Consider the following 8,066-nt stretch of genomic DNA (forward strand, 5'->3'; position numbering starts at 1 on the left):
GAGGCCCGTCCAGGGAGGAATTCTGCCAGGGCCAGAGGGAGTGCCCTACCCTTGAGGGGCTGAGGCGACAGGCCGAAGCCCAGGCAGCAGGGAACGTTGAAGGGAACTACAGTGTTTACTGGGAGGATGGCCTCCTCTACAGTGAACCCAAGGCACCCCTACATGGATCGTCACGAGCCTTGGTAGTTCCTCAACGTTATCGAGCCTTCCTTCTGGAGTTGGCTCACGAGATACCATTGGCAGGACACCTGGGGCAAGACAAGACCTTCGCCCGTCTTGTCCCACACTTTTATTGGCCTCAGATGAAAGTGTCGTCCGATACCTACTGCCGGACATGTGTGTCTTGCCAAGCCAGTGGGAAAACAGGGGTGAAGCTGAAAGCTCCCCTGGAACCACTTCCTGTCGTTAGCACCCCCTTTGAAAGGGTGGGCATCGACATTGTGGGTCCGTTAGATCCGCCAACATCAGCTGGTCACAGGTTTATCCTGGTCCTGGTGGATCATGCCACACGGTACCCAGAGGCAATACCTCTGAGGACCATAACAGCACCTGTTGTGGCTAGGGCCCTGATGGGAATCTTTACCCGAGTGGGTTTTCCCAAGGAAGTTGTGTCCGACAGGGGGACCAACTTCATGTCAGCGTATATGCGGGCGATGTGGAAGGAGTGTGGAGTGACCTACCGGTTCACAACTCCTTACCACCCCCAGACCAATGGTCTGGTGGAGAGGTTTAACAAAACCTTGAAAGGCATGATCAGAAGTCTGCCTGAAAGCCTGCGGAGGAAATGGGACGTCCTCCTACCCTGTTTACTTTTTTCTTACAGGGAAGTGCCACAGAAGGGAGTGGGCTTCAGCCCCTTCGAGCTTCTGTATGGGCACCCTGTACGTGGACCTCTCAACCTGGTGAGAGACGGATGGGAAAGAACTCCCAGAAAGCTTCCCCAGGATGTGGTGAGCTACATGCTGGCCTTCCGGAGCCAAATGGCTAAGTTGTGGAAGCAAGCTTCTGACAACTTGGAAGCCAGCCAAGCAGTAATGAAGGCGTGGTATGACCACAATGCTCACCCGGTGGAGTTGGAGCCTGGCCAGAAGGTGTGGGTGATCGAACCGGGAGAGCTTAGTGCCCTCCAGGATCGCTGGTCAGGACCCTTTGAGGTGTTGGAGAAGAAGGGTAAGGCTACCTACTTGGTGGACCTGAAGACCCCTCGTCAGCCCCTGCGGGTGCTGCATGCCAACCGCCTCAAACCCCACCACGAGAGGCCCGAAGTCATCTTGATGATGGTGCCTGACGGAGGAGAGGACGTGGAAAGCGAGCCTCTCCCTGATCTGTTTGCGTCTCAAGAGAAGGATGGGTCGGTGGAGGGAGTGATTCTCTCCCCATCTCTAACTCCTGAACAGCAGGAGGACTGTCGCCAGGTCCTGGGGCAGTACTCTTCGTTGTTCTCCCTTGTCCCGGGTAGGACTCACCTGTGCGCCCATGACGTGGACACAGGAGACAGCCCACCTGTGAAGTCCAAGATCTACCGGATGTCAGACAAGGTGAAGGCCAGCATTCATAGTGAAGTCACTAAGATGCTGGAGCTAGGAGTGATTGAACCTTCTAGCAGCCCCTGGTCTAGTCCGGTGGTGTTAGTACCGAAAGCTGCACCACCGGGTGCCCAACCAGAACTGAGGTTCTGTGTGGACTACCGGGGACTGAATTCAGTGACAAAAACTGATGCTCATCCGATCCCTAGGGCGGATGAATTGATTGACCGGCTGGGAGCTGCCCAATATCTAAGTACCTTTGACCTTACTTCTGGGTACTGGCAGATCTCTTTGACTGATGGAGCAAGGGAAAGGTCAGCCTTCTCCACGCCCAATGGCCACTACCAGTTCTGTGTGATGCCCTTTGGGCTCAAGAACGCACCTGCCACGTTTCAGCGCCTGGTAAACCAGATCCTCACCGGAATGGAGAGTTTCTCTGCTGCTTATCTGGATGACATAGCCGTCTTCAGTAACAGCTGGGAGGATCACTTGCGTCACCTGCAAGCTGTTCTCCAGGCCCTGAGACAAGCTGGATTGACGATCAAGGCCAGCAAATGCCAGATCGGGCAGGGGTCGGTAGTGTACCTTGGACACTTGGTGGGTAGGGGAGCGGTGCAACCCCTCCAGGCGAAGATCGAGGCCATCATGGCCTGGGAACCCCCCAAGACACAGACTGAGGTCCGAGCATTTTTGGGCCTCACGGGATACTACCGCCGCTTCGTGAAGGGGTACGGTACCATCGTAGCCCCCCTCACGGAGCTCACGTCCAAGAAACAACCTCGACGGGTAGTCTGGACGGAGGCTTGTCAGCAAGCCTTTGAGAGATTGAAGAAAGCCATGTGCGAGGCCCCGGTCTTAAGGGCCCCAGACTTTTCCAAGGAGTTCATTGTCCAGACAGATGCATCAGAACATGGCATTGGGGCAGTGTTATCGCAACTCAACGAAGAGGGTCTGGATCAACCCGTGGTCTTCCTATCCCGGAGACTACTTCCCAGGGAACAGAAGTGGAGTGCAATAGAGCGTGAAGCCTTTGCAGTGGTATGGGCTCTGAAGAAGTTGCGGCCATACCTGTTTGGCTCGCACTTCCTAGTTCAGACCGACCACAGACCCCTTCGTTGGCTGATGCAAATGAAGGGGGAGAATCCCAAGTTGTTGAGGTGGTCTATTTCCCTACAGGGGATGGACTTTCAGGTGGAACATCGGCCTGGAGTGGACCACGCCAATGCAGACGGTCTCTCAAGGTATTTCCGCCTTAGTGATGAGAACTCCCAAGGGGTTGGGTAGCTCTCCCCACTTTCAGCTGGGGGGGACGCGTGTTAGACCTGTCAGCCCTTTGGGTGGTCCCTCCTCATCATTATTTATTTTGTCCCACTTTTGCCTCAAACCCTGTTTGAATTTTTCCTTTTTGGGAACCACCAGACTTTTTAGTGTTGCTGCAGATTCAGGGAGCCATTTTAGCTACCCCTGAAACTTCTGTCTGAGGGCCTGGAGCACAAAATGGTGGCCACCTGTGACATCACCAGCATCCACTGGAACCTACTAGCACCTTCCAGAACATTCCAGAACCCTGTGACCGTTGGAGGCGGTTTAGAATGTTGGGAAGCTAAGACAGAGAGTTGGCAGTTGGAGCTGGCAGTTGGCACCTGACTGGTGAAGAGAGAGCATCACAACAGTGAAGGAGGAAGGAGTGAAGCAGCAGGGGTGGAAACTTGTGCCTGGAGTGGGGTCCATAAACCCACCCTTGATACTAGTCCCTACTGATGGATCCCAGCCTGTAGCCCTGTGTGGGAAGAAGCCAGAAAAACTCATCCTAAGGACCTGGACAGCAGGAACAGGCCTTAGAAGCAGAAAGCAGCAAGATCCTGACCTGGAAACTGGTTTCCCTGGAGTCCGGCGTCGAGTAGCCTAAGACCTGGAGCCCGAGGTGGAGAAGCGGCGCTGACTGAAGAAGCAGACGTCGTACCCGGAGCCGCCTGAGGTCGTGAGAGGGCGCCGACGGAGGTCGTGAGGAATACCAAAGGTCGAGGAGGAAGTTAACCGAGGTCGAGTGAGCGGCGTCATCGGAGGAGTGAAGTCCGCCCTCCGGAGTCGTCGGAGACCGAGGTGAAGTGTACCGGAGGTGGGGAGTGAGGATCGCACTCCGGAGTCGCCCGGAACCTGAGAGGAGGAGCACCGGAGGTCGGGGGTGAGGATCGCACCCCGGAGTCGCCGGAAGTCGACATCGAGGCCAGGCCGGCCGACGTCATCGAAGCCGAGAGCGCCATCGGACCGGAGCCGCCCGAGGTCGACATCGAGTAGAGACTGCCCGACGCCGTCGAATCGGAGGTCGAGATCGAACCGAGGCCGCCGACATCGGACCGGAACCGCCTACCGGCGTCGTCTAGAACTGACATTGTGCCGAGGCCGCCGAGACCGAACCGGAACCGCCTCACGGCATCGACACGACTCCAGCGGCGTCGGAACATCAGAAAAAGGGCAGTAAGTGGAGTAGAGGGCGCCTAAGGCCCTGTGGAGACCTGAGAGACTGCTCTAAGGGGCTAGGGAGGTGCTGGAACCAACCTGACTGTGCCAGGGGTGAATTGGGACTAACCTAGAGAGGTTGTGTGGAGAGAGAAAGCCAGGGCACTGGTATTCCCCCCTTGATCTACCTCAGTTTAGGCCTCAGCCTTGTCCCAGTCAGGGAGTAGAACCCCTCAAGCCTTCCACAACCCTACAAGCTGTGCCTGGGCCAAATCAGCCCTTAGGAATTGAAAAGTGATCTGATTACATGAGTGCTGCTGTATAATTTTAATTATTTATTGGGGGCACTGTATTTATTGTGTTAACCTATTTATTGCTTCACTATATTTATTGGTCTACCGGACTTGTTGGTGTACAATATTTATTGGTTCAGTATTTATTGCCTCAGAATATTTAATTGCCTGTATTACCTGCACTTATATTTATGTCCCTTGTATTTATGATCATCCCTATTTATTGAATCTCCAGACAGTATTTATTTGACCTGCACTATTTAAATTTGTATATTGTGATTGTCTTATTTATTTTTCCAATCAGCAACTAAGAGAAAAAGATAAAGAAAGATATTTTCATAATTTTTACAGTGTAGAGTCGTTTTTGGAACGGATGCACGCATGGTTATTGTATGGGTATATTGTATGCTTAGCACGGTGCCTGTTTCCTGACCACTCGAGCCAAGCTACCACAGTGTGTTCGGGGAGTCCACCACCACCCTGCGGAGTGGGAGTGGGCTGTTTCCAACACTGATTAACAAGTGCAAACTCAGGTTCAAAATGTGAATTTGCACTGATAAGTCTATTAGAACTTAAACTTGCAAATGGCCTTGTAAATTGGCCCCTCTGTGCTTTTGACAATAACGTGAAAGCAGGGAAACGTAAAAAGTCATTCTAACGAAAAATATATGGAAATGAAGAATGAACTGCTACATATGTGAAGTAAGTTTGATGGAGAATACCATAGCAGCAACTTTATTGCACACCCCTGAGTGAGCAGCTGTGTTTAGCAATGAACCTGTGTTTTTCTTTCGTTATAAAATGTTCTCTCTCTTTCATCAACTCTTACCGTCTGGAATGCAACCTACCAGTTACACATTTTAAAGCCGCCAAGCACTAAATGCTCCTTTCCCATTGGTCACTCTGATGTGATATATGATATACTAAAGCACTTGATATGTACATGTAATTAATGTAAGAAAGAACCACATGTGGCAAACATATTACATGCCAAAGGTAGATCAGGGGTTTTTCCTGTACATCTGCACTTAATTCCTTTGTTGTCTTCAAGATGAAAGCCATGTTATGCCAGAAATACTTCTGTGCATTTTTTAGGTCTTGTCTAAAACAGGCTATGCACTACCTGTTGCGAGACCTTTTGTTAGATTACACTGGGCCTAGACCCGTCCATTGCTTACCATTGGTTGGCTTCACAGTCACTCTCAAAAAGGCTTTAATGTGATAAATAGCATTTGTGTATGCAACACATTTAAACAACATTGGTGAAATATGGTATAATGAACATGTCTGATAAGCAAGATCAATCATAAACACATTCAGTGATAAATTAATGACTAGTTTCGAAATTATTCCAGGAATGTCATAAATCTTACGACTATCTTCCTCCATCATTCTATTCTTTTATCTATTTAATCAATTGATTTTAGGCTTCTTTATTTTAGTTGTAAGAACAGGCATTTCACCAATGTTGTTTAAATATGTTGCATACACAAATGCTATTCATCACATTAAATCTTTTTGTCGTCCATTGCAGAGACAGCTTTTTCATTTCACTTTAAAGACGTCTTATTGAACATGTAAGAAGTGATGAATTGCTATTCCATCAAATGCACAATTCTGGCATGTGCTTTTATTCTGTATATGTATAAGGAACATGTCTGATAAGCAAAATCAATCATAAACACATTCAGTGATAATTTAATGACTATTTAGTTTCGAAATTATTCCAGGAATGTCATAAATCTTACGACTATTTTCCTCCATCATTCTATTCTTTTATCTATTTTATCAATTGCTTTTAGGCTTCTTTATTTTGGTTTTAGGTTCTTGAACACATAAATACAGACTCAATTTGTGCAGGAAGAGACTCCATGTTTTCATAGGCCTGTCTAGCAAATGCAGTTTTAAATTCCTAGGTCTAAAACATGGTGGTCTTTATCTTCCCGAGGAACTGTAAATATGTCACATCCTTTTGACCTTTAAATGTGCAATATCCTCCCACCAATGACATAGACAAAAAACCCCAGTGCGACATCAGCCTGGGACAGGTTCAAAGTCAATACCAACCATAAGCCAAACAGTGTAGTTTACATTGACGTATTTTTACCTTATTTGTACATCCACTGATGTATATGATTATGTCAAAACATTCCAAAGGTGACATTGCAAATTCCATCTCAGATAAGATAGAGTGTATAAGGATTGCCACTCGACCACCTGTAGGAGAGAAACTTCACCCATGTCACAGACGCAGATCCAGATGAGCACAGCACTAGATTCCATCGCGATCGAAGAAACCTCCAGCAAGACTCCACAAGGCTCTGTGAAGCGTCCATTCTGCCTTCACGAACTGGTGCCAGGATAGTGTTATTGCACAGACACAATCTCCTAGCTCTTTCCTTGTGCTCGAAATAGCTAACAAGCTATTCCAAACAGACAATAAACCCTACTGTCCACGTATGTGCATCAATTCTGAAATGTAATTTTTTATTTATTCGTCAGCAAAAACTAGTATAGTGCTTAGAGGTATCACACTGAGGTTGTTATGGGCTATAAATTGCGATGCTACAATTTTTCCCTATTTTCACTGTTACTGAAAAGCTTAGCTGCTATCGGTGATGTTGCCAACATTATGTGCACTACATCCCAGCATTTTAAAACAACTATTTTAAAAGAAATATTTTCAAATACGTATTCCGTTCGTAGTGAACATGAGAGTGTAAATCATTAAAGAATGATTTTTTGGATTACCACTGCTCCCTGTTAGTAACCCAAAATCATTGACACCACCTGAATTATGCACTGGGTGGGGTTCTGAAGGGCTACAATAACCAGTCTTTCACATTCATTGCTGGTGCATTGAACTAAGTTCACTCGTGTCACCCATGAGTGCAAAAACAAACCTTGTAGAGCTGAGCCAAAGACTCAGGGCCTGATTCACAAAGGCCATCCGCACGAGTGGCGGAGGCACTGCAGTCGTGGGGGAGTTTATGCACTTAGGACGGAATCTCTTTAATGAGAATTATCATTGCGGAGATTCCGTCCCGAGTATGGAGACTCCCCCTCGACTGTGGGGGCTCTGCCACAAGAGCGGAGGCCATTTGTAAATCAGCCCCTCACTTTCCGCAACAGCCTGTCCTATTGGCTTTTCCAGTGCTGAAGATAAAATAGCAAAAAATTATTGCTTTCTGTACAGACTGCATTTAAGGGACAAAATACTGAATGTGACAAACTGTTACAATTGAGTGCTCTTTTAAAATTCAAAATAGTCCCTCACACTTTCACTAGAAGCACTTCATAGTAGGCTGAATGATGCAATAAAATCCAATAGCACGAGGTGAGAGAGTGATGCTACTATTGTGTGTAAAGCCAAATCCCAGTGTATGTAATTTTTCAAGAATTCCTAATTTTGGACCTTATGTAGTAAGAGTTAGGTCACACAAAATGGCTGCAATCTGCGCTTTTACTTTTTGTGACCTGTCTGATTAAGTACTGTGGTCTATATGCTAATGGGTCGCCTTGCAAAATCTCCAACTGCATGGGGTGGCAGAGCGTTCTGCCTAACCAATTGTAACTAGGCAGGGGGCTATTTGTGAACCTTTGTGATGAACTACAAGCAGAGAGATGGTGGCGGGCAAATTACACCAGACTGCCATCCCTATGTTTGTATTCCCAAATGGGAAACTTTTCTTTTAAGCAGTCTGTATTACTTAAAGAAACTTGTGCCGCTTTTAGAAAAAAAATTCAAATTGGGAAAACTTCAGAGGGAGCAGCCAGTCATCCCCTG

Source organism: Triturus cristatus, chromosome 6 (assembly GCF_964204655.1).
Source record: "Triturus cristatus chromosome 6, aTriCri1.1, whole genome shotgun sequence".
NCBI lineage: Eukaryota > Metazoa > Chordata > Amphibia > Caudata > Salamandridae > Triturus > Triturus cristatus.